Raw genomic sequence first — 25221 nt, forward strand, 5'->3', positions numbered from 1 at the left:
ACGCTGAGGGAAGAGAAGAGGAATGTTTAAGCGCACACGACCTAGGGCGGGAGCATGCCTGCAGTGTTCCAAGAGCTGCAAGGAAGGCAGTGTGGCTGGGGTGGAGAGAGGGAAGAGGGGGAAAGGAGGAGAGAAGACAGGTAACTTATAGTCTTAATCATGATAAAGGACCTCATGAATGTAACCTCCAATTTTTAGTCTTTATTTATTTACTCTGTAACTGCAAGGAAGTTTTGAATTACTTCCCTGGAGTGAAGGCCCTTTACTTGTAAAGCATGGGTAGGTTAGAGACTTTTCACAAAACTATGACTAGAGGGAATCAGTATAGCTTAGTGATGATCTATGTGCTTTAATTGATCTGAGTTCATAGATTGATTTACTTCCTGTGCCCTTGAGCAAGTTACTCCCTGTGCTTCAAGCTCTATCTCTGTGAAATGAGGCAACTAAAAATGCCTCCTTTGGAGTTGTGAGTTGTAGGAGAGGGTCCATGGAAAATGCTTAGCATAGTGCTTGGCATATAGAAATTGCTAAATAAATATCATTTTTTAAAAAGTATAATTAGGAGGATTAGGTATTTTTGAAATACCTATTTTAGTATATATCCGAAATGTATATTTAACAACAAAAACATGCTGTTGAGCAAAAAAAGTCATATTATTGTTATTAATAATTGTGGTAGCCTCTTCGATGATCCCCAATAATCCCTGTCTCTGAGTATCCCCCCCATCCCTTCTTTAGTCTCCCGCATTGTCCCAGGGTCTGTAAGACCATACAATATGGCAGAAGTGATGGTAGATCACTTTTGAGATTAGGTTATAAAAGACTCTGCAGTTTTCATTTTGGCTGTTCTCTCTCTCTCATCGCTTGCTTTAGGGGAAGCAGCTGCCTTGTCATGAGCAGCCCTATGGAGAGGCCCTCTGTGGAGAGGGTGTGAACTAAGGCCTTCTGCCAACAACCATGTGAGTCAGAACCTACTTGGAAGTGGACCCAGCGCCCTGGACAAGGCTTCAATGATAGCATCCCTCATTGACGTTGTGACTGCAACTTTACATGACATCCTGTTAGATAAACAAAAGACAGAACACAGAGTGGGGAGTCCTCCTAAGGTACAGACTTAGAGCAGATAGCGAACACATGTTGGCTAGGTAAGCAAAGTGCCCCTTGAGCCAGCCTGAGATGGTGAATGCAAAGGAGCTGGGCAACTTACTTGTTAAGATAATAATTGTAATAGCTTTCTAGAATCTGTGTTTCCTATCATTCCTAGGGATGACAGTAAACAATAAAATTCTATAAGTAACTACCTTGGCTCCAAGTCTCAAAGCTGAATTTCAGAGCAGGTACCGCCCCTGGAGCCACTGGCCCAGACCTCGTGTCCGCCTCCTCTGCATTCACCACCCTCCTCCCCGCCTTTGGCTGTGCTTTGTCAGGCTGTACCATTGTGCCTGGAAGAGAAAAGTTGACTAAGCCCTTCTTTGTTGAAATTCAACACTACGTTATACATACCAGGTCTCCTTTGAATACAGCGTTCAGTAAAAGGCTCTGACGTAGCCAGAGCAGGAACCATCGTTTCTCCGCCTCGGTCAGTCCTGGTGCTCAATCTTTGACTTTTCTCACCTTCCTGACAAGTTTTGAGGACTGCTAGGTAAGCAAGCCATCTTTAACATTTAAAACATAATTAACGATTAAAGACAGCTACATTTCACTGTATCAAGGAACATTAAACATGACTAATTCTAAAACCTCATCAGGCTCATGCCCATCAATCTATTGAACTAGGTGAAGCCCTGCCAATGGGGAGAAAAGTCAACACTTCTTTAGTGACAAGACTGAGGTGGTATTGACATTAACGTTCCTTAACGAGGTTTCAACTGTGATAATCTAATTGTCAGCTGAATGTGGGGCAGCCTGTTTCCTTCCCTCAGGGCCCCACCACCCTGGAAGACGCCCCTATCCTTTAGCTTCACTCACAGAACCTTCATTTTTATCTTCCATTAAAAGTTTCTTTGATTAAAAGACTCAGAAGCTCAAAACACAGCTCAGTTATATGAAAATTACTGGGTTGGAGAATGGTGATATGAGGTCAAAGTCAAAAGGTCACCAGGTAAAGGTTTCCTTGATAAAGAAGAAAAAGCTTCAGTGACAATGACTCAGTGAAAAGTTATCACTAAAATTTTTTTTAAATGTTATGCATATGCTATCCTACCTGGAGGTGACTAGAGCTGAGTTCTGGCTCTGCACTCTGGCAACCTGGGTTTGAATCCTGCCTCCACCACTTTGCACAGTGGCTTCCTTCAGGTATTTCAACCTCCCTAAAACTCCATCTTCATTTTTACAAATTGTGGATAAGAATCATGCCTACCTTAGAGGAGAAGTAAGTTCTCAATAAGTGTTATCAATTATAAAAATTATATTGTTTAAACTATAAGAATATTTTATTTCTCCTCCAGCTGAAGTTTATTGTAATTATAATTATTTTGTACATGTATCATCTCCCCTAAAAGACAGATAGTTTCTTGGGATTCCTTATGTCCTTTATAAAGCTGAACGCAGTGTTTTGGGCACAGCAGGCACTCAATAAGTATTTTTTAAATAAGTAAATGCTCTAAATATAGTGGTTCTGCAGGGACAGGCTTGTACACATAATCCATCCACTTAGCATCCTAGAAGAATGTCCTATACCTTTTGAATCCTCTATAAATATTTTATAATAGTAACAATGACATAATAAAGATCATAATTATGAATAAAGATTACTCTTAGCTCAAATTTCCTGAACTAGGGTTATGTCCTTCAGCAACATATAAAATGTATTCAAACAGAGCTTCAGCTTAATGCAAACTGAACACTTGTAAAATAACTAAAACAAATGAATCAACGAATCCTTTACCTTTGAAATAGTTATTTCCAGGAACCACAAGGGTGCGGCTATCATGTTATAGGTTGAAATAAATTAAGTCCTCTTATTTTTTTCTAGATTTAGATAATTACCTTACGTGTTTTCTGACACAGGCAGCAACTAGCTTTGACATTCATTTCCTAAGTTGAGCAGGACCACATGATGTCATTGGGGCTGATATCAAATAAATAAATAATGTGCTAAAAAAGGGCCTGAGGAAATTTGCTATAATCTTAACAGTGGCTATACCTAGGTGATGGAGCCATAAGTAATTGTTTTTTTAATATATCCTTTTAAATATTTTTCCAAAGTTTTTTTTTATACTAATTTTATAGTCTGGAAAAGCTATTGTGTTAGCTTATAACGTAAGTGTTAGCTTATGTTATATTGTAAATATATTTGACTATCAAACTAATACATGTGTTACAAAGGACACTATCAAGAAAGTGAACAGACAATTCACAGAATAGGATAAAAACTTACAAATCACGTATCAGACAAAGGACTAATATCTTCTTAGATTTAAGTAAAGACCTCTTACAACTCAACAATAAAAACTGTAAAATGGGCAAAGGGTTGAGTAGACATTTCTCCAAAGAAGATACACAGATGGCCCATAAAAGTATGAAAAGATGCTCAACATAATTAGTCACTAGGGAAATGAAAATTAAAACCAGAAGATATCACTTCATATCTTCTAGGATATAAATAATCAAAAAGATTACAGTAACAACTGTTGTCAAGGATTTGGATAAATTAGAACCTTCATAATGAGAAGGTAAAGTAGTGTAGCCACTTTAAAAACTTTTTAGTTCCTCAAAAAGCTAGTTATAGAGTTACCATTTAGCCAAGAAATTCTGCTCCTAGATGTACACTCAAGAGAAATGAAAACAAATGTTTACACAAAAACTCGTACATGAATGTTCATCACAGCATTATTCACAAGAGCCAAAAAGTAGGAACAGTCTAAAATGTCTATCATTGTATGAATGGTTAAATAATGGTGTTATCTGTACAATGGAATATTATTCAGCTATAAAAAGGAATAAAGTACTGATACATGCATGCTACAACATGGATGAACTGTGCAAATATTATGGTGAAGTTAAGAAGTCAGACCCAAAGGCTACCTGTTGTATGAAATATCCAGAACAGGCAAATCCATAAAGAAAGAAAGTAGATGAGTGGGCGTCTGTGGCTAAGGGTGGGGTTGGGGCACTGGGGGAATGGCTGTAATGGGTTTTTTAATGGAATGAAGAAAGTCTAGAATTACTGATGACGGTTACAAAATTTTGTGAATAATTCAAAGTCATCGAATTATACCCTGTAAGAATAAATTTATGGCATAAGAACTGTATATCAATAGAAAAATGAAGATTGTTAAATATAAATCCACCAAAAATTCAGGATCTGCCCTACTTTTGATTGATTAGATTTGCCAACTTTTGAGGGCCTACGAAATAAATGCTTATTAACTGTAAGGAACAAGAGATCCAGCGTGTAGGGCATTTTGTGTAGGTAGGCCACTCCTCCATTTTCCTCTCCATTTTCCTGTCCCCACTCATCACCTTGGGAAGAAGCTCCCCCCCCCATAGAATCATAGATATTTGGGGGGCAGTGGTTATTTTAGAGATCATGCGGAATCCGTATACCCTATTCTACAGATGAATAAACTGAGGCCCTGAAGGAGGGGTTTATTTACTGCTACCCACTGAGCTGGCAAAGGGGCTGTTGCTAAAAAGATTTCCTGCCTCCCAGTTTCTTTGAGCTGCCCTGTGCCTGTTGTCTTCACAGGCAGGGGCCATCACTTGCAGGAATTTGCATGTGTTTCGCCATCAGCACGTAGAGAAGCATTGATTTTGCCAGCTTCTCCCCCGGAGGCCGGCATTTCAACTTGTGAGGTTTGATGGCTCTTCACTTTAACCTGTTGGCCAAAATATTGTGACGTGTGTAAGGCCCTGCTGGGTGTGTGCTGTGAAGGAGAGGTCTTAAGAAAATCAGTAATTAGAGTTGGCATTAATGTTTTTTTGTCTTAGTAATACTTGGTGTTTGTCGGTACTCCTGTCCTGTTTATTCAAACCATCTTCAACCTGAAAGAAGACTCAAGTCACAGGCTCTTAACCCTACTCATCTCTCTTGCACTCAGCTTGCTCTGAATCCAGTGTCTGACGTCCTTGTTCAGTCCTTAGTTCCCGAGGCAGGCACTGCGTTTCCTTTGGAGTTCCCCGAACATCTGCGTCCTTCTGGACACGCACTTTTTCCTTTCCACAGAGGATTCTGTCCTGAGGCCGAGCACGAGCGAACGCACTGAAGACACAAGGCCAGTCCAGGGAACAGCAGGAGATTTCGAGCCGCCTCTCAGAGACTGTCTTGCTCAGGCACCTGCAGGAAACGACTCCTGCCTGCTCCAGAGTCCCTCTCTCACCCTGGACCAGAAACAACCCCACGGCACAGTGTAAATTCTTAGCGGAGTGGAAGGAGGCGGCAGTAAAAAGGCACCAGACAGGAGTGTTAACATGCCACCCCTGCGGCGCCCAGGGACGCCTCCGGGTCAGAGATAATCTGAATTGTGGCAAATTTCACTGCGGGGAGGGTGGATGAGAGGAGGGACAAGGGGGATGGGCTATTTCCCTCCCTCGGGGGGAAAAACTAAACACACGTGGACAGAAGGTACGTGCCGGGGCGGAGGGGCTCTTCGGCCGGGTTTTGACGGTGCAGTGTTCTGCAGGCTGGGATCTGCGAAGGTGCGCGAAGGTGACTCGTGGGCACTGTGGGGCTGCGGCCGCGCGCAGGCGCACTGGGGCCCGCCCGCCGGCCGGTCCCGGGGTACAAAGAAGCGTCGGGGAGTAGCGGGTATCCTGGAGGTTTCGGGGGCCGCCTGGGGTTCCCTCCCGCCTCGCTCCGGGAGGCTGCTACAGTCATTTCCCACCCGGCGTTTGAGGCTTACTAATCTCCCCCGACTTCGCTTTGCCGTGGTTGCAGGGCCCGGGTAGATACCCTGTGTTTCGGAGTTTAATTCTGGCGCTGGCCAGACGGGGCCGGCTCCGCCCCCTCCGCTCCTCCGCCCCGCCCCTCCTCCGAGCTCCGGGAGCCTGGCTGAGCCTGCGAGCCGCCGGCCCGGCGCGGCAGGTTGGGAGGAGCGCTTGGAGGTAAGTGGGTAGGGGGTCTACGCTGCGCTCTTTTCACCGGCGCGGTGGGCGCGGGAGCGCCCAGGCCCCCATCTCTGCCCTGGGTCGGCCTCAGCCCCGCCAGGCAAACTTGGCGCGCGCCGGGGGCGCACGGCGGCCGTGGCGGGGGCGGAGAGCAGCCCCGCGGACTCCCTCGCACTCCTTTCCCTCGGCGGCTTCGGAGCGGGACTAGGGACTGGGTCATCTGTGTCTGGCGCGCGCTGCGGCCGCGGGACTCGGCCTGTGTGGAAGGGGAGCGCGGCGCACCGGTCTCGAGGCAGCGGGAAAGTCCGGCCCCTGGCCGGGGCGCACTCCCTTTGGTGCCCCCAAGCCCTTTAATTGGCTCGGGACGGTGCGACTGATTCTCTCGGAGACGTCTCCCCTTGAGTTCTCGGCCACAGGAGGGACTGGCGGTCGGCCCCTTTATCCCTCTGTCCCAGAGCAGCAGGTGGCCTCGAATCGCTCTCAGCCAACTCGGAGATTACTCGGGCCAGGGTTGGAGGGGCCGGGAGGTGGGGGAGGGGTGTGGGAACTTTGGGCCTCCGGGGCTCGCGGAACCCGGTAGGGACAGCGTGGGCTTTTGGAGGATCCGCAGCAAGACGAGGGAAGGGGCGAGTGCCCTTAAGCGGACTTGGTCCCTGAACACCCCCCCTGCCCAACATGCCACTCAGGCAAACACGCAGGGAATGCTGCGCTCAGGGCAGCTGCCGCCTCCTCTTGACCGTTCATCCCCTGCACCTGGATCTCCGTGGCACTTTCGGAGGCAACGCCTCACGGTGAGTCCTGCCGGTCAGCCAGAGCTGTGCTGCTCCGGGGGGACTTGGTAGGTGCTTTGGCCGAGTGAGCATGAAAAACAATCTATGGCGTCCCCCAGCGCTCGCTCTCTGCACATTGTTTCCACGGAGGTTCATCTTGTATTCAATATTAATGAAATAGTGTATCAGAAACAGGATGCCAAACTAACAGGAAGGTTAATGATCCAGATCTATAATTATGCAGTTTCTTGCCTCACCTTCATCCCCCCGCGCCCCCCCCCCCCCCGCCCCACCTCTGAGCTGGATTGAAATCAGGGCCGGTGTTCTCATTTTTCACTCATGAGTTTATTCAATTTGATTTTAATTTTTAATTTTTTTTAGTTTTATTAATTTGAGAGAGAGAGAGAGAGAGAGATTGATCGATCTGTTCCATCTATGCACGCACTCACGGGTTGACCCGTGTATGATCCCTGACGGGAACGAACCCCCAGCCTTGGCATCAGGTCGTTCCAATCATCGGAGCTACGCGGCCAGGGCTCCACTTGAGTTTTAGGTGGTATTTAGCATTTTACCTGGTAGTTGTTCCTTTCATCTAACTTTTTCTAAAAAAGTTGGGCGTTGGGCACTCTTCCACCTTTAATTTATTTTAAAAAGAGATATAATAAACATGCCATACATTTACCCTTTTAAAATGTGCAATTCAGTGGTTTTTTAAAATCATATTCACAAAGTTACTCAGTCATCATTACTACCTAATTCCAGACATTTCCAAGAAGATACCCCATACCCATTACCAGTTACCCATTAGTAGTCACTCGCCATTTCCCCCTCCCCCAGCCTAGTACGCCTTCATTTTAAGGTGAAATTTTCCCAAGATAGGGATTTAAAAACTCAGAAATTATTAACTTCAATCCTTTTCCATTTAATAAATTTGGGAGAAGGTGCTGCTGCTGAGGCACTGGAAGAAAAATTAAGTATGGGCAGACCTATGTTAAGATTAAAATGTCTAAGGATGTAAGAGAAGCCATTTCCTAAGACATTTTAATCTTGATACACAAATTAGGAATGTGATTTATCTTCATAGGGTACGGGGGTGCTTTGGGACACTCTTTCTGCACTCTAGATTTGCCGAGTCTGCAAATTATTCTAGTTGAAGTTCTGCCTCAGCAAGAGTGAGTTCTTCGCGGGGGAGGGAGGGTATGTTTGCATTTGCATTGTGGAGGAGGAAGATGTTAGAGGGGAAAAAAAGACTGTAGATTTAAAAATAGTTTTGTTTTAAATCATCGAAAATGGCCCCAAATAAAGAAATTACAAACAAATGGCCACTAAAATCAATGGCATTCAGGCCTTAGGTTCATTTCGTGAGTATCAACATCTGCTCACATTTAGTCACATGAACTCAGCTGCTCACGTATTAATCCCTAGTCCAGGGGGAGGAGGATGGGAACGGGTCTAGCTGAAGGAAGTTAAAGGAATTAGGGAAGGGGTAGGAGGAGGGCTGAAAGGGGAGTGTTTGTGGGAGCTGAGGTCTGTTAAAATGGAGTAGCTGTAGGATGAGCAGATTCAGAAGCAGCAAAAGGGGTCTCAGTGAAAAATTAACAGATAAATTTACACAGGCATTTGTTGGATTATTTGTGCGTGTTTTTAAAATCACATTTTAGTGAGCAGAGTTGAAGCTAGGTAAATTACGCAACAACCACCACACTTGTCTTCTGCTCTCCAATCAAATAAAGAAGCCAACTTGGTTTCAAATGTTACAGGAAATTTTATGCCTCTAGTGTGGGTGGCTTGGCATATGCCATCTTTTTTTTATTTGAAGTAATTAAAAACATTGAAATATACACTGACAAATTTTTACAAAATGAGGGTAAGCTTATAACTAGCACAAAGATCAAGAAACAGAACATTGCCTTATTGCAGAAGGCCCCTCAGGCTCTTTTCCCATCATCATCTCTCCCGAAGGGCTAATCTGACCGAAGGGCTAATCTGACTGTAGATTAGTTTTGCCTGTTTTCGTGCTCAGTCTACATGGGATCAGTGGGATCGTGGAGTGAGTGCGTATGTGCGTATCTTGTTTTTTTCCTCAACATTGCCTGTTAGATTTAGCCATGTTGTTGTATGTGGCTATAGTTTAATCATTATCATTGCTGGTCAATATTCCATTGTGTAATTATACCCTGATTTATTTATCCATTCTACGGTTGATGGGAATTTGAGTCATTACTAAATTTTGTCAATGTTGAATTGTGTGACTGTGAACATTCCAGTACATGTCTTGATACACATGTAGACATGTACATGTTTGTATTGGGTATGTACTCGGCAGTGGAATTGCTGAGTTCTAAACTAGTGTTCAGTTTAGAAGATATTGCTAAACAGATTGCAAAGTAATTGTATAGTTTATACTTCGACTAGGGGTGTATGAGATCCCTGTCCTATCCTTTTTTTAAACTGCAGAAGCAGTAGACTTACAAGGAATTTGGCAAGTGAGCAAAAGGTGACCCATGCTAACCCATCTCAGCAGACTGATTATTTCCATTGTGTTCAATTCCAGTGCTTTTCTGTGTCCGTTCATATTTTTATGTAGTCATAATCCTAATAGTCAATTTTGAATCTTGGTTATATCCTGATACTGTATCTTTCTTAAAAAAGATTTTATTTATTTCTAGAGAGAGGGGAAGGGAGAGAAAAAGAAAGGGAAACATTGGTGTGAGAGGGAAACATCAGTGTTGGAGAGAAACATTGATTGGTTGGTTGTCTCTCGCACGCCCCGAACTGGGGAGCTGGCCGACAGCCCAGGCATGTGCCCTGACTGGGCATCCATCTGGCGACTTTTCAAACTGGTGACCTTTTCAATTTATGTGACAACGCCCAACCCACTGAGCCACATCAATCAGGGCTTGATACTGTATTTTAATGTTGCTCCTGTCTCCATGACTTTTTAATTCGTGTATAGGTCCATAGTCACATTCATTTAATAGTCTACCTAACATTGCAAATGTGTTAAATTTTGTAGTTTCACTGGTATACAGGGTGGAATAAAAAAGTAGGTTTATAGCTGTGAGAGCGTGAACTAGTTTTTCTCGTATTATTTATTAATTATTGTATTTCCTATACGAACAACTGTAAACCTACTTTTGCCCCATCCTGTATATTTCTGCAGGAGCCATCTTTGTATATATAGTTTTTCCACTTCTTTTGGATTACTTCATAAACTAGAGAGTTTCCTTTTGACAAATCCGGATCCTTATTATTAAACTGCTACCTGCAGAATGAAGTTCTCCATGAATCTAGTATAGAATTCATTAAAGAAATCTTAAATTGTTAATATGTTACTTTAAAAAGGTGTTTCATTAGTTTAACTTGCAAATTTTCAAAATAATGGTGAGGTTGACTGTGATATCTTCTTGATAAATAGCGAAAATATAATTTTTGTTGTAATTTCATTTACCAATCATGTAGTAGTTTGCTTTCTAGGATAGTTATTTGCAAAGTTACTGAGCTAGGAGCTTTAGGAGATATAAGAAGGATCATACCATTAAGTAGTTTATGGTTTAGAAATTCTGTATAAAAATTAATAATACCACCTAGGTAGAATTCTTATATGAGAACAAAGGAGTATTTAGTTCAGTTAACAGATGCTGAGTGTTTATATAAGTTCTGAGTCACTAACAAGGTCTTTTTTGCCCGGTTGGTTAGGATTTGCTTCCATAAATAATAAGACTTGAGCTTTAAAGAGGTCTTAAGAAAATGGCTTGGGGGTGGGGGGTGCAGGTATCTCTGAAGGAAAAGAGACCACTGAGCCATCTCACGGTGGGGGAGATGAAGGCCCACAGGCCGCTCTGGCCAATGGGGATGATGCTGCCTCCTTACCATTCTTTGTCTGGAAGGTGTTGAAAATAAGCAAACTAATATAAAGGAAGAAAAAATGTTTAGAGCAAAGAGCCTCACAGAGTTCCTAGCAAGTGGGGAGACAGAAAGAGAATTGTAGTAGGAGTCAGAAGGATGAAAATAGCTGATATAAATGGCTCATTCTGAAATGTAGGGGTTGGAGAAATTAATGCTCATTAGAGAGATTTGTGTGATATTTAGGGACATTGAGCCTTGAAAACTGTACAGGTGGAAATTAAATGGCATTAGTGTTGAGGCTGTAGTTCTGAAGAAGCAAGGTGGTCCCGCAGAGCTCAGCGTATAGTGAGTGTGGTCAGTCACCTGCTTAGATACCCAGGTGAATGGCGATTTGAGATTGTACCTTTACTCAGTGGCTTGTGACTGCTGAATGAGCCTGGTGATCTTTGTCGACATGTAGCTCTGGACCCAGACTGACTAGTTTGAATCTAAGTTCTGCTGCTTGGTATGTGGTCTTGGTATAGTTACTGAACTTCTCTGTGCCTCAACTTTCCATCTCTAAAGTGGGCATATAAAATCACCCCCCTCCTGGGAATATTGTGAGGATGAAATGAATTAAAACTCATGGAGTACTTAGAAGACTGCCTGATACACAGTAAGTGCTAAATTTGTTTTCTTTAGTTTTTAAATAATTCCTTTTTTCCAGCTTTATTGAAGTATATTTAACAAAATTGTAAGATATTTAAAGTTTACATCATGATGATTTGATATATGTATACACCGTGAAAGAATTCCTCTCATCTAGTTAATTAACACATCATCACTATATTTTGTATGTGTTAGAACACTTAAGTTCTGTCTTAGCTAATTTCAGTTTTACAATACAGTGTTACTGAATTTCTGAAGTCATATCTGCACATCATAAGAATTCAATAAACAAAGAAGGATTTAAAATGAAAACTGAAGCATAATCATTTTTCTCTGATCCCAGTTCAGAGTATAGTCTCTTTTCAAGTGTCTTAACCGATGACTGTTTGTTTGTTTATTTTAGTTCTTCTTGTGGTTATCATTAAACAAGTTACCTTGAAATTTCATGGCCTACATGATTGTTTCATGGTATGATGGATTCTGTGGCTCTGGGATCCAGGTGGGGCTTGGCTGTGTGCTTCTGCTTCATATGATGTTGACTGGGGTCACTGCGGCACTGAGCCACCATGGTGAGTGGGCTGGTCTGGAGGGTCCAAGAAGGCTTTGCTGCCATGTTGCATGCCTTGGCTAGAAGGCTGGGCTCAGTGTTGACTGTTGGCCAGAGCACCTACGTATGATAACATAAGCATGGTGGTCCTAGATAGTCAGACTACTTACATGTCTACCAGATTTCTTCCATGTACAGTCGTGCTCCACTTAACGATGGGGATACATTCTAAGACGTGTGTCACTGGGCGATTTCGTTGTGCAAACGTCAAAGAGTGTACCTGCACAAACCTAGGTGGATAGCCTACTACACACCTAGGCTGTATGGCTACTGCTCCTGGGCTACAAACACCTGTATAGCAGGTTACTGTTACAAATCATGAGATTAAATCAAGCACAAGAGAAAGTGATACAACCAAGAGATAAAGTAAACCTCAGGTGTATGAGGCTACTGCTGGTGTAATCTGGCATAGTTATGAAGACCACCCAAATTAAGGAGGGCAATCTGCTTTACCCAAAGTCACTGATTAAAATGTTAATCTCATCTCGAAACACCCTTCCTGTTGACACGAACAATTAAGTCAAGCAATGAGCCTCTCAAGTGAGCCAGTTGGAAGCTTCGTGACCTTTTATGACCTTGCCTCAGAAGTTACTTAACTTCCCTTTTACTATTGGGTGGAGCAGGCACAAAGCCTGTTCGGCCTCAAGGAGAGGGACGTAGACCCACCACTTGACTGGAGGAATGGCAGAGAATTTGCCGCCTTCATTTTAAACCACCAGTGTATACTACTTGATTTTGTAAATTTGACAATAGCTTTTAACTCTCTAAGGAGGGAGGGAATTTATATCACATCTCACCTCTCTTTGCTTCCTCTCCCCTCTGCCTCCCAATGTCCTCTTATTTTTATCTTATTATTTTTAGTTCTCTTTTTTTAGTTACCTTTATAATTATAAATAAAGCATGTCATGCTTGGCAGGGCCATGGAGAGGAGGAAAACTAAGGTTTGCTGGGGCGTGTGTTTGGAAGGGGCCGTGAGGGAGAACACAGAGCGGCCTGGAGTAAGGGAAGCCCGGCTGTGGGCGTCCTAATGCAACACCGCAGCCACTAGACGCGTGAATTGCCTGTGAGCGGGTCCTCTGTGGGAGCATAGCAGGCCACTTAATCCGACAGTTTTTATTTTCTCTCCTTGGCTTTCAAAGTCAGATACCTGTTTGCCTTTTCCAGTCTTGGGCTTTGCATGTAAAGTATGGATGCTGGGAGCAAGTGCTGTTCTCAGCGATGAAGAATCTTAAAACAGATAACCTGTCAGAAATAAGTATTCTCATGCTTTTTTCATTACAGAAGCAATCAGTTAATTGGAAACAGTTATATATTTCAAACAGTGTCGGGAGGCCTGAAGCTCTGTTTTTTTTAAATTCATTTAGTTAATGGAATTGAGCAATGGGGCTTAGTTTAACTCTCAGAAGACATACTAATCCCTTTTTATAATTATCTGATCCCCTGAGAAGCACACAAGGACCTCTGTTCATGTTGGTTTAACATTTTTTTAAAGAGACAAATAGTTTATTTGGGAACAAGGAGTGAAAAAAAGAATTCTTAATTCCTTTTCCCTCTTCTGGTGACTGAACTGTGAGAGTCAAATGGATAGCAACACAAAAGAATTCTGTTGGAATCTTCTTTTTTTTGAGTTTTAAAATCTATTTTATGAATGAAGAGCTACATTATGAATCAAAATCCATGGGAAATTTTCCAACATACACATAAAAGGAAGTAAAGAGACACAATGAAGGTAGACCACAAAGAGGCTCAGAAATAACTTAAAATTTCTTCTTAAAACATTATCAAAATTTGTAACCAATATGCACGTCCATACATACAAAAATCCTAGACTAATGGAAGAAGCATAATTCAGACAATTTCCTCACTGTTTGCTCAGAATTCCTATTGTATCTTTTAAAGAAAGATTTTACTTATTTATTTTTAGAGAGGGGGAACGATGGGAGAGAGGGAGAGAAACATCCACGTGCTAGAGAAACATTGTTTGGTTGCCTCTTGGATGCACCTAACTGGGGACCCGGCCCGCAACCCGGGCATGGGCCTGACCAGGCATGGAACCAGCGACCTTTTGGTTTGTGGACAATGCCCAACCCACTGAGCCACACCAGTTAGGGCTACGTTCCATACTCTTCATGTTTCAAATGATCCAAGAAAACATTTCAAGGTATTATAGACTTAACACCTGTAAGTCCATTATTTACAAAGTTTAAACTTGTATTTGTTCCAGCACTGAAAACTAGATAAAAACTCACTGTTTTGAACTCATCTGTTCAAGATCTGTAACATCTGGCAAGTCCTTGATCTTCTGTGGAAATGCAAAAGGGGATGAAGGAAGGGGACAAGGGACATCTATGAACATGGCCTCATCATCGTGAGCGGCCTTGGCCTGTTCTTCAAATAGCTGCCACATGGGGTCATTCAGCTCTTGTAGGTGTTGCATATTTCCTTCTTCATGGCAAATGGTTCAAAGAGCTCAGTCAGACCCTTTTCAGAGTGATGCCATTTTGCCAAAGGGCTCTTTATCTAGAGTTGGTCACAGATTAACATAGGATTGATGTGTATCACTTCCAAGCTTCTCACGGAGCCTTGCTGTGGTCCCAGGAATAGAGCATTCATCAGCTTTTGCCACACAGATATCATCAAGAATTTTGTTCATTTCTTCAGTTTCAAAGAGTTAATTTCTGGCAGCGTCTCCCCCAGGGCTTGCTTAAGCTCTTTTATCATGCTGACTCTCCAGAACGGTAGGGCGAAGTCACCCTCCTAGGCTTGGCCTTCCTGGCCCTCTGGGTGGTCGGTGACCTTGTAACTGCCTGACCTGTGCTCCACCATCCCTAAAATCCTCCGTGACTTCTGTGAGATCATGGTAGTCTGCGTAGGCCATGTAGAACTCACGGATGCTGAGCTCAGAATTGTGAATCCGATCAATTCCTTTATCCCAGAACTGGCGTCCAGTTTCCTAAACCCAGACAGTGGCACCAACCGCCAGCGTCTTGTGGTAGAGTTCTGGAGCAATTTTCATGTGTTAAGTTCAGGTCCAGCTCGTTATGGTAGGTGATAGAAGGCTTGGCCTCCTAGGATGATGTTCATCATGGGGTGATGTTCTCTAGGAATCCCAGTACCTCCAAGAAACTTCTTATCTATGTGATGATCTCAGAGTGGATGATAAAATTTTGCCTCACGAAGTCATTCAGGATCCAGTCTAAGTGTCTCTGATGGTGTGTGTTTACATTTATTGTGTATTGTAGATAAAGGTTCTTTTGATATTTTATGGAATTTTTGGCTTGATTAGAAGCAAAGAATGTACATTTTTGATATCTACGTAGATTTTTGGTTAACTATTCAAGACTTCTTTTGGTAATTCTGACTGCTTTCCCCTTTGACCTTGGGGAAAACATGAACAAATAATTAGAGCAAAAGTAGAAATCAGACTTGAATTCATTCATCCTCATTCATTCTCTCTTTCTCCCCCACCCCCTTTCTCTCATATTCTTCTCAACAGACCTGCTTGTTTCTATTTAAAAACTGATTAGAAGAGGCCCCCTTTAGGGGCAGTGATTGTTCATATTCTGTGATGCTACAACTCACTTTTCTGCCAAACACTCCATCCCCAAGATAGAGCCACTGGGCCAAGCTTAATGATCTTTGTAACCCCCCTTTCACTCACTGCTCTTGCCCAAAGGCTCTCCTTTGAACGTTAAGAAATTACTTTTGTCAATTTTTTATTTTATATGTGTCGTATCACAGAATGTATACTCTTTCGTGTTTGGCTTTTCTCACTCCATGCTAATGTTTTTAAGATTGTTCCATGTTGTTTTATGTGGCTGCGGTTTGTCATTTCAGACGTTCGTTCGCTGCTATATTGTATTCCTTTGTGTGACTATTCTACTGTTTATCCATCCTACTGGAGATGCACGTTAGGTTGTTTCCAGTTTTGGACCAATATGAACAGTGCTGTCATGAACACATTTGTACATGTTTTCTGGTGCACATATGTTGACATTTATATTGGAAATGTATTTGGTAGTGGAATTGTTGGGCCACACAGTTCAGCTGTAGTAGAGTCTGCCAAAGAGGTTTTATTAATTTATATTTCCAACAGTGGTATGTGAGTTTCAGTTGCTCCATATTCTAGCCAATACTTACTATCTGTTGTCTTATTTTATTAGCCAATTGGGTAAATGTGTGTTACCGAATTCTTCAGACTAATGAAAATGGGCACCTCAAAAAAAAAAAGGCTTATATTTTTTATTTTATAGCATAGTGAAATCGAAAGGCTAGACCAGTTAAAGGAATTCTTATGGAGACTAAATATCAGTTTTTAAGTTGGTCTAGCTTTTCTGTTTCTCCATTGCTGTAAAATTCATTCTCTGTGGGTTTTTTTTTTTTTCTTTTAATCTGGCGGGAGATGCATCTCAAGAGACTTACTAATAGAAGTCAAAAGAACAGAAGTTTGTGAATAAACTCTACTGGTTCTGAGAACCGGTATTCAGTATATTTGAAGACTGAAATTCTGCTCATGCTGTCTCACTCTTTCAACCTGTCCGACTCGTTAGTCTATTGATTTTTTTTTTTTTTTTTTTGCCATTCGCTGTGATATTTTTAGGTGGGAATTGGTCTGAGTCATGCTCTGCAGTTGGGCAGGAGTTAACTTTCCACATAAAAAATATAAAAGAAAATTTGAGTTCTTGGTGCCTAATTTTTAAAAGGAAAAAAAAAAGAAAGGTGGCTGTCACCACAGGGATAAGTGGGACACTGACACTTTGGTGGCAGTCCTCCAAATTTTTGCCATTTCTGAAATGAATAGTTTTTATGAAACATAAGGTTTGGTGTGCTTGAGTTTGTTCTGGTTTATTTCCTGTTGGCCCTTTGAAATTTCACCCTTCAGCTTCCATGGAGGGCACTTATTTTATCTTCTCAGTTGTTTCCTTTTGAGGATTGTTCGGCTGCTTTAAGGATGCAGACTAGTTTACTCCTTGTTCCGGGTAAACGTTCCATCTTCCCGTGAATATTATTAGAGGTTCTGCTGATCAAGGGATAGACACTGTTGGCCTTACATACCTTTAAGATACCTGTGGGACTGGGTCACCTCTTGGGGGCAGGGTGAAATCCTGGATGGCACACCCCAAGTGTCTTTGGGGAATCGGGCTTCTGACCTTGAGGACCGGGTAGGATTTCTCTGCCTCTAGAACCACCACACTGGGATCTCCATTCAGAATTATAATCCAGGAGTGCAAGAGGAGTTTGCTGAATCCCTATCAAGGAGAGGCGTTTGGGAGAGACATTACTGAAATGTATTTAACGGCAGCTCAAAGTTGCTTAGTCCCTGCGGGGTTTCAGTAACAGTTTGGAGAAGCGATTCAATTAGTTACTGATACTAAAGTTTTGTCCATTTGAAAGAGGGTTTTTTTTGTTTTTTTTTTAAATATTGAGGGAATTTAGGGTCGTGTGAAAATATTTGTGTCCTCATAAGGTTTTACTGTGGGGGAAGGGGGGCCGTCGTGCCTGCAGAGTGGGGTCTGAGAACCGTTCCCCGCGCCGGGACGGCCGCAGTGTGGGCGGGAGGCGCAGGGCAGAGGCTGGAGGCAGAGCGGGGGCTCTGGGGAGGGGTCGCCAGGTGGGAGGCGAGGGGCTGGGTTATGCTTGGAGGGGTTAAAAAACAGTTGTTGCATGAATATGTATAATTTCACCAGTAGCGTACTAAAGCTGCCACAGCTACGTGAAGGGACAGATTCATCCGTTGTCATAGCGGTTTAGGTGCCTGCTGCTCGGTAACCTACCCTGAAGGTGATCGGGAATCCCACGCTTCTGTCAGCTAAAGTGTAAACACTTGGTTATAAAGAGATTTGTCCTTATAGGATCCGACCCCGCCTGCTGGGTGTCTGTCCGAGTTGGGCGCCTGTTCTCCACCCATCTTCTGCAGTCACACCTTTTCTTGCCTGTGAGCTTCAAGCCATGAGGGTACTATAAGTTATCCTCCCCAAATTCAGTAGGTTCTTTTTTTTTTTTTAGGAGATTTTTAATCAATTTTTAGCCTAAGAGAGAAAGAGAACTGTTTCCTTCCTTCCTTCCTTCCTTCCTTCCTTTCCTGGTGGGGGCGGAGAGGTGTGGGGTTGCCAGTCTTGGGAGACAAATCTGGATGCTCTTGGAAACCAGGAAAGCCTCATTGGAAGGCCTTCGTTTTCCTGTCCTGGACTTCCATGTGCTCATGTAGCTTTTCCACGCCTCCCAGAGAACCAAAGCATCTGTCACTCACACACAGTGCCCGTGTGTCCGGGCTCAGGTCTGCTTGTCACTGGGAAGGGTGTGCCAGTGGTTCACCTCTTGAAGTCAAGAATGAGTGAGAAGACCTTTAGCACTCTTAGCCCATAATGCTTCGGTGAAGTATTTGCTTTAGTACAATAGAAAAAAAACTGTCACTTTTTTCCTGCTCTGTCAACTTTCCTTGCAAAAGGAGGAAATACTGTTTAAGGGACTTGAAGTTTATATGGTTTAATCAATCATTTTCTTTCAAAGAAAAAAGTGTTGTGACTCTCTGGCCTCACATCCAATTTGATCAAATAACTATGTTCACCTGTTTGCCTGATCCGAGTCCTTACTCACATGTGTCTGTATTGAAGCCGACGTCCAAGGCCAGGTTTGGGGGTGCCCAGTCCATGGAAACTGCTTCATTCTGAGCGCCTCTTTTTCCTCTGCTTGAACCTCATTGACCTAGAAGAGCTTTTTCTTTTCCATTTCTTCCCCATTTTTTACCTTTATTTTTGCTCTGGTCATTTTGAGGGGAGGAGGTTCAGTATAGGGCAGTGGGTAGACTCTTGGGCTCTCTAGAGTCTCAACTCTACTGCTTCCTGCCGGCTGTGTTTCCTTTGCCTCTGTTGGTCTGAAAAGAAACATTAATATCATTAAACCATTATGTTTGTATCTTAGTGTGTTTGGGGGGGGGGCGGTGTAGAGATAGTGGAATGGGGAGAGCAAGGAGGGAAGATAAAGAAACATCCAGGATATAGTATTTCCTGACCATAAAACTCCCTGGGAGGATAAATTTTAAAGAGCTGCCTTGTTTTCTTCTATGGCCAGAGGAGCAGAGAAAGGGCTGTTATCTTAGGTAGCCCACAGTGGATGGAGGAAGAACCCTGGGAGCACAGGAAAGGGCAAAGGTGGGCTCAGGGACCTGGGGCCAGGGGAAACCCCAGCTCCGTGAAGTGCCACCAGCCTTCTCCCTTCTCCTCAGGAGGATCAATGAGGTAATAGATGTGTGAGCCTTACCCACATTTTGTTGAAATCTGGTCACTCCTGAGAAGCTTGTTGTTCCTCCTGCTGCCCCAGACCAAGGAAACTTTCACTGGTTGTTTAGAATAATGGGATCCTGGTAATTGCTGGGAGGTTGTTGAGCTGTTGGGTACTTGTCTCTGGGGGAACATCTCTTCTGGGAAATACTCTGTGGGACTGCCGGTTATGTTGAGCTGTGCTGGAAGCATGCTACGGGACTTACAGGGGCTGCTGTTGCAAACTATTCACCATTTATAACAATGCTTCCAGGGTGTAGTGCATAAATACGGATGATTATTGTTAAGTTGGTGAGTCCTTGTATCTGAAGCTTTGGGGAGTGAGGATAGGAACATTTTACTTACAGTCCAAGGCAATGCAAAGGCTGGGTCCCATATAGTTCACTTTCCTTAAATCAGAGACTTACAGATGAAGTATATAGACCAAATGTCTAGACTAAGAGAATTGAGTCTATTTCTCACAGCAACATGTACTATTTTGCCTATTCTCCAGTTCATTACAATTAAGAACTTTTATTCAGTAGTATGAATTAAGAGTGAAAAGGTAAATCACAAAGTAGAATATATTTGTCACCCATATATCCAATAGGCAACTTGTACGGAATCTGTAGAGAACATCTTCAAGCCAAAAAAACACACAAAAAAACCCTAGTTTTAAAAAGAGAAAAAATCATCAGGAAAATGCAAATTAAAAACTACTATAAAACACCAATACATACTCACACAAATGCTAAAATTAACAACAACAGAATAACCAAACATTAATGGATATACAGAAAAGCTCAAACTCTCATACACTGGTGGTAGAAGTATAAATTGATTTAACTTTGGATAGCTATTTGGATATCATTAATACATTATGTTTATAATGGAATAATAGACACATATTAGAAACAACCCAAATACCCATGAACGGGTAAGTAAATAAATTGTGGTATAATTATGTAATGAAACGACACCAAATTGCAATAAAAAAGAACAAAGTGTTGCTACACAGAACAACATGATGAATCTCATAGATATTACATTGAGTGAAAGAAGTGAGAGACAAGTGTGTATGTTATATGATTTCACTTATATGAAGCTAAAAAGAGGCAAAAAATTAGGAGTGGGCACACGCCTGAACAGGGCAGGCGGTGGAGCAAGGGCTGTGGTTCCTGGGAGGCCCGGGGCCTCCGGGGTCCTGGTCAGGCTCCCTGCCTTTGGTCGAGTTGCTGATGATGTAGATATGTTCATTTTAAAAATTCATTATGATAAATATTTAAGATGTATGTGTTTTACTATATGTATGCTATTTCTTAATTTAGAAAGTTTGCTAAGATCAAGCATAAAATAAATAAACCAATAAGGCTTATTGGCTGCAAAAAAACCCCAAACCATTTAAACTGGCTTAAACAAATTAGCATCAACAATAAGGAATTTGTTGGAAGGAACCTAGTGAAACCCAAGACCATTAGAGCCCAGCCAGTCCTCCTGGGTATTTGGGGAGTTAGGGCCTAAGTTACGGTTTCCTTGGGGCACACATGGTGTCCTATCTCCAGCATTTGCACAATTCCTTGACTTTTCTCTAGAGACCATCTTTCTCTGCTCCCATTCTCCTGTGGTAGAAAATGGCAGCCCAGCCCTTGCTTATTGGGACTTCCCATTTCAAGCCTATTTCCTTTTCTTATTGTAATTAACTCTTTCTAGCCCTTTCTCCCTCCCTGTTGGTTGGCTTAGCCTGTGCTTCCTTTTTCCCCCTGTGGTCCAGTCAGCTGCCTCCAGGAGGCTGCAATCAATGTAGGAAACAGAGCAACCAAGGTTAAGAATGGACGGGTTTTTCTAGAAAGGGAAATGTGTGTGAGAAAAAAATGGTTGCCATCTTAGAATGTGTTCTTCTACTGAATGTCTGCTTCTCCCATATTTCCCAGCTAGTATTTGGAGCAGAGGGGGAAGAAAGTCCCCAGAAATTCTTTGAACCCTACCAACCACATCAGACTCAAATGCCTGCTTCCAGACAGGACACTCCGGCAGCCCTACCCTAAGAGTCTCCCTGAGTTCTGGTTTTACCAAGATCCACCCAAAACTTGCCTTGCAGAGGGAGCTGTTGTTACCTTGTACCATTTTGGGATTATGGAACAATTGCCAAACTACATGATGAGGACACACATGCTGGGTATTAACTTTGTTGCAAATCATAGGAAATACTGTTCCTAACTTGATTGAAATTTTGCAGTGCAAATAGCCTTTTTGAGACCTGTGGGCTTGCTGAGGCTTGTAGAGAGAACCAAGGGCTTCAGATTCAGGACTTCTCAAGGCAGAGTATACAGTATTATCTCCCTCCCAGGCTCTTGGGTAAACTGTAGATTTACAGTTTACAAGGTCTGTAAACCTTGACTTAGGTTATGCCTCTATGGGACTTCTTAGCATCACCCTTTACCTTTGACTTGGCACCTTTTCACTGTGCCTTTTTTTTTCATTTGTTTCCTCCAAATTAAATTCTCACCACAGCCCCTGGATAAAACAACCTTTCAGCTTAGTCTTAGTAAGTTTCTAAATTTCTCTGGACTTCCAGCTCGTGAAGACCTCATCACAAGTTTGCAAGATGTGGTGTTGAATATTTTTCCTTCAGAAACTAAGTTTCAAATGAATTTACATTTGTCATTAGAGTATCTATGAAAGGAGGCTTATCTCTGGGCATTGTTTCTCCTTGGCTTCTAAGAAAAAAATTGAGAGTTCTAGTAGTTTTATCAAGATCTGTTTTAATCGATCATTGGAAAAACTATTTGTATCAGGTCTTATTGGTAAGATTTCCAGGCAGGGACTGATACTAAAAAGCTAACATGAACCTAGATTTTGGGGGGGAATGATTTCTACACCCCATAAAATCCCAGGCAATTACGTTTCCTTGTTTTGCTAGGACACGACTATGCAGGTTAAGTTTATAACCTTGATTCTTATTTTATCCCCCTATCAGTTAGAGATTAATTAATTACAAGACTGTGGAAGGGTGAGCTATTGAACTTTACCATCTTGATCCTACCATTGTTCTCACGAAGGTCTTCTAAAGGTCAGTAACTTAGGGTTTCCCCTTCTCCCAAAACACAGTGTTTATGAGGCAAAAACTTGAATTAGAAGAAGGCAGATGTTATTTTCAGGTTATTATATTTGTTATGTAGACGGCTAGCCTGAAAATTCACGGGCAGTAAGACCTGTATGTCCGTCTACCTTCATTAGGCTGCTTGCTCTAGGTGTTAATCATTTCACTGAGCGTCAAAACATTTTAAAAAATAAAGTGTTGGTCTCATTTCTCAGTTTAGATGCTCAGTGGCTTAAAACAACATATTTTAATTTCTTGTTCCCATTACATGCCAGCTGTGGCTCGGCTTCGAGGGTGGTCTTTACTCTCGGTCAAGACCAAATGGGTCACCCTCGTCTGGGATATAACCTCATGGCAGTAAGAAAGGGCAAGAAAGGAAATGACCAATTGCTGAAGCAAGTCATATGGCTGAACCTACCGACACTGAAGTAGGGAAGTGGAATTAGTTCTTCCATCTGGAGACATTCTGTCACATGGCAACCGAGGCGTAATCCTCTTATGGGGAGGGCAGCAAGTAATTGAAACAATGTAATCTACCGCAAGGGCAGACTATATTTAATTCAGAGAGGTTTAATGGCCTGTATGTGGATGCAGAAACAGTTTTTAGAATTGATTAAATCTGTATTTCAGGGTTTATTTTGAAAAGGTTATGCTTCAGAAATCTGCCTAGGTATGGAGAACAGGGTCTAATTTTTGTATACAGGACTGATTAATTTTTTATGATCTGGAAAGCTGTACCCAGTTTGGTAACTTTCCACTCATTGTTTCTCAGAGGTCTAGAGCTGTATTTTAATTAAGAAATTATTCTTACTGCCTTCTTGACTTGTAGTTCTTGATTTTTCATGTATTACTGCTATCTCATTAGTCATTATTTTTTGTTTAATTCCTTGATTAATATGGTCTTGGCTCCAATTGAAGGCAGATGATTCTGTCAAGAGATAGGTAGAGAAATGGGGGCTTTTGGTGAAAGTAAAATTTTTTAGGGCCTAGTAAATATGTCCTGGTATTCTTCTTTCAAAAGTGAAATTACTGAGCTATTGCTAATATCCTTACTGGGAAGTTTCTGTGTTATCATTTAAAAATTAAAAAGTCAGAATCTCTTAAAGAAGGATAACAAATTATAATTACACTTACTGGGAGATGTAGTACTTCAGTGCCTTGATCGACCATTCACTACCTACATGTTGGGTCGATTCAGGACTCTTGTGTGTGTGGGAAGGGATCTTGGCCATTCCCACACGGTCCCCCTCACAACTTTTTGCAGGAATTGGGGGTTATCGGTTGAGTCAGGAGTCTTGGGTAGGTTCTGTATTTTTATGTGAATGTTGACATTTCTGCTTGGCTGCCTTTTACAGTAGCTGGACCAGCCCTCAGTTGGTGACGTTGAGCGCTGCACTCTGGGTTCTTCCCGAGCACTTGACCTGCCCCAGCTATTACTGAAAACTTGTTCTGGAGAAATAGTGTTAATTCACAAAATTCTAAAGGATTTTACACACTAGTTCCATCAAAATATTGGGTACATGGGACACTGTACTTGCCTTTCCCTCTACTTTCTTCTGAGTTAGTATGTATGGTGTCCTCAGTTTACATTATTGAGGGATTGGAAATGGTTTAAGAAACAGTCACAGGAAACTCATGCTTCGTGATCCCTTTTGTGTCTCAGCAGCCCCTGTTTTGAAGAATCATTAGAAAAGTTGCTCTTGGCCTCGGTAACAGGCAATGCTGGGATGTTTCTTGAGAAAATATTTGATTGGTTGAACAGTGTGAATCTTGTAAGAAATGGTGATTTCCATATGGCCAAATTTATATTCCACTATTAAACAGCCATGTTGAATTCTACAATAGTCATTTTTGCTTAGCTAACTTAGGCCTCATTTACTATTCCATTGTATTTTTCCCTTGTTCTAAATGTAATCATTTTTTTTCTGTTTTTAAAATTAAGGTAAATATAGTTCAATTTAATTTTAAAACTTGCCTGAAACCCTTTTTGGAACAAGGTTAGATATAAATATATATATTGGAGCATCTGAGAATTTTAAGAGGGTCCTGCTCATCTTAAGTATGGAGAGAGAGAGAGAGAGAGAGAGAGAGAGAGAGAGAGAGAGAGAATGAACACTATGTAACACTCCTTTATGCGCTCTCCTTATCTGCTTTGTTGTGTGCTGGGTGGGGGGGACACTGGGTTCTCTGTTCTCTTTATTCAGACTCAGGGCAAGAGCCTCCTTCTGAGCCCTTTGGCTAATGAGGAGAGGACGGCTGCTGTGCACAAGTACCTGCTCTCCAGGCCTAGGACCGAGGGTGGGATTGAACTGGCAGAAGGCGAATGCTGTAATGGGCACTTCTTCAGGGCAGATCAGGAGAGGACTGCATACTCACTTTTGGATTTGGAGATGGTATTTCCCAGTGAGCTACTTTGGCATAAAACCCAGCTTACTCTGCAAACGCATGTGCTTCTCTGGCCGGCGATGAGTGCCTGCCTGTGCTCTCCTGACCTCCAGCCTTTGACCTGCCCTGGCTTTCCCTTCACTACCCTCCCTTGGTGCTGACAGCTTGTAATCAAGCCAGAATTGACCAGAAGCTAAAGTTCTGGACCATTGTGCAGTAGCTTCCCACAGAAGCATCTTCCCTGAACTTTGCCGTGATATTGTTCCTTTTGCTCTTATTGATGGATACTATAAAGCATGATCATACTAACTTTTTCTATACCTGCTGGTCCTCCTTGCTCACAGGCAGCTCCTTCTTGGTTCCCTTTTCTGATTACCCATCTCCTTGGGTTCGGAGGGCCTCAGGTCTCAGCCCTTGTTTTGTTTCTTTTCTGTAGACACTCCCTTGGTGACCTCCTCCCATCCCATGGCTTTGGTTATTTTCAGTTTGGGTCCGGTTATTCTCACATTGACTCCCCCAGCCCTGACTCCTGACTTCTTTTCCCAACTTCATGCC

At 42.4% G+C, this 25221-nt stretch overlaps 1 protein-coding gene across 1 annotated transcript in view; it reads left to right on the forward strand.

Annotated features, from left to right (window-relative positions):
* The first annotated feature begins 5981 nt into the window (after nucleotides 1-5981).
* KANK1 (KN motif and ankyrin repeat domains 1) overlaps nucleotides 5982-25221 on the forward strand; it is a 189513-nt gene continuing 170273 nt past the window's right edge. Inside the window, exon 1 of the mRNA XM_054583057.1 lies at nucleotides 5982-6045. The gene's annotated coding sequence lies outside the window, so the exon portion shown is untranslated. The remainder of the gene's footprint in view (nucleotides 6046-25221) is intronic.

Source organism: Pteronotus mesoamericanus, unplaced genomic scaffold (assembly GCF_021234165.1).
Source record: "Pteronotus mesoamericanus isolate MK-2021 breed Mesoamerican mustached bat unplaced genomic scaffold, CSHL_Meso_final contig_73, whole genome shotgun sequence".
Lineage (NCBI taxonomy): Eukaryota > Metazoa > Chordata > Mammalia > Chiroptera > Mormoopidae > Pteronotus > Pteronotus mesoamericanus.